General features: G+C 56.4%; 1 protein-coding gene and 1 pseudogene across 1 annotated transcript in view; both read right to left on the bottom strand.

The window, feature by feature from the left end:
* The window catches only part of SBK1 (SH3 domain binding kinase 1), a 54,623-nt gene that overhangs the window by 37,495 nt on the left and 15,251 nt on the right, over nt 1-1,877 (bottom strand). The window lies entirely within an intron of this gene.
* Nucleotides 799-1,877, bottom strand: part of LOC102762601 — a 16,581-nt pseudogene continuing 15,502 nt past the window's right edge.

Genomic DNA, 1,877 nt, shown 5'->3' with positions numbered 1-1,877 from the left:
GTGGGGATCGAGCCTGCAATCCAGGCATGTGCCCTTGACCGAAATCGAACTCAGGATCTTTCAGTCCACAGGTCGACGCTCTATCCACTGAGCCAAACAAGCTATAGCCACGCCCCCCTCCCCCGCCACTTCTTATTTTCCGCTCTATCCACTGAGCCAAACCAGCTATAGCCACACCCCCCCCCCTTCTTATTTTCCACCCTCCCATTACAGTTGCATCATATTATTGGTAAGGTTGGGAGTGCTTACGCCTTGTGGGAACATTATTTACAGCCTTTTGTGAAATACTATGATTTCTTTTTTTTGTTTTCCTTTCCATAATAGACTCTATTTTTAGAGCATTTTTAGGTTTGCAGAACAATTGAGCAGAAAGTGCATCTACAGCCCCATCTCCAGTTTCCCTATGATGAACGGTGTGATAGCTACACTAGTTACAACTGACAAACCAATACCGAGGCGCTGTAATTAACTGAAGTCCATAGTTACACAGCGCTCACTCTGAGTATGAATTTCATGGGCTTTGACAGATGCAAAGTGTCATGGACCTGCCATTACAGGATCATACAGAACAGTTTCACAGCTCTACAAATCCCCTTTTCCTCCCTCTCTCCCGCCCTTCCTATAAGCCCTTGGCCACCACTGATCTTACTGTCTCGATAGTTTTGGCTTTTTCAGAATGTATGTTGTTGGACTCATACAGCCTTTTCAGATTGGCTGCTTTCACTCAGCAATACCCATGTAAGGTTCTGTCGTGTCTTTTTGTGGCTTAACAGCTCATTTCTTTTTTTGTTTTTGTTCGTTTGTTATAAATACATGTGTTTGGTGAGTGAGGGTGACAGAGGGTGGAGACGCGCCATACAAGCTGGTATGGGCTCGGGGTGTGAACAACACAGGGATTCAGACAGTCTGGCCAGCAGGGCAGCCGGGCAGCACTCTGGGGCTGTAACACTTGGCTGTTGGGGTGCCGGCAGGGGTCCTGTCCGGAGGAGCAACCTGGCCCGAGGTCCTGGGCGGTGTGGTCAGCGGCATCTGGGCTCAGCTCACATCATTCAGGGCCTCGCGGGCAAACTCAGGCAGGACGAAGGCCGCGGGGTGCACGTCAGAGTGGCAGTACCTGAGCTGCCTCTGTTCCACCTGCTTCTGCCTCAGCTCCTGCGCCGGCACCTGGACTTGGGGCGGGGGTTTCTCTGCTCAGCGTGGAGCCGACCTGGGCCCGGGGAGAGCCGCCTGCAGAAGCGCCGCATGTCCCTGATGAGCCCAGGCGCAGCCACCGGCACCCCCCGGGCCCCAGAGGATCCCGGCCTCCTGAGCGCCGTCTTCACAAGCTGGTAATCCGGCTCCTTGAAGAGGCTCCCGGCAGGGCCCCTGGGGTCCGAGGACTCGGTGATGATAACATTGGAGGCGTCTGGTTCTGTTTCATGAACTCAAAACCTTCGCCCACGTGGAGGGTCAGCTTTGCGCTGGAGCAGCCAATGGCCATGCTGGGCAGGATCTTAGGGGCTTGAGTGACAACCCCGTCAATCTCGCCCTGGACGCCGGACTGCACAGGGGAATGCTTCGCCCCCTCCGGCAGGACACCCCGGCCCACCCGCATGACCAGCGCCTTGAGTGCGTTGGGGTGGCTGCAGAGCGGCTGGTTGGCTCTCATCTCTGGGTGGGGAACTCGCCCCTTTCCGTGTCTGGGTGACCCCGTCCAACACCTGCAAGCGGCCTTAGCTCTTACTGCAAAGGCAAGGATATCCTGGAACCGCGAGCGCAGGGACAGGGCCTGGCCCGGCCACAGGCTGCACATCTCGGGGAACCAGCCCTCGCGGGTGGCAGCGGGACTGGAGGAGATGGGGCCTTGGGGACCAGGCTCCTTGAGGGGCGGCCTGGTG

Source organism: Myotis davidii, unplaced genomic scaffold (assembly GCF_000327345.1).
Source record: "Myotis davidii unplaced genomic scaffold, ASM32734v1 scaffold934, whole genome shotgun sequence".
Taxonomy (NCBI): domain Eukaryota; kingdom Metazoa; phylum Chordata; class Mammalia; order Chiroptera; family Vespertilionidae; genus Myotis; species Myotis davidii.
This window is presented reverse-complemented; position numbering and strand designations above follow the sequence as displayed.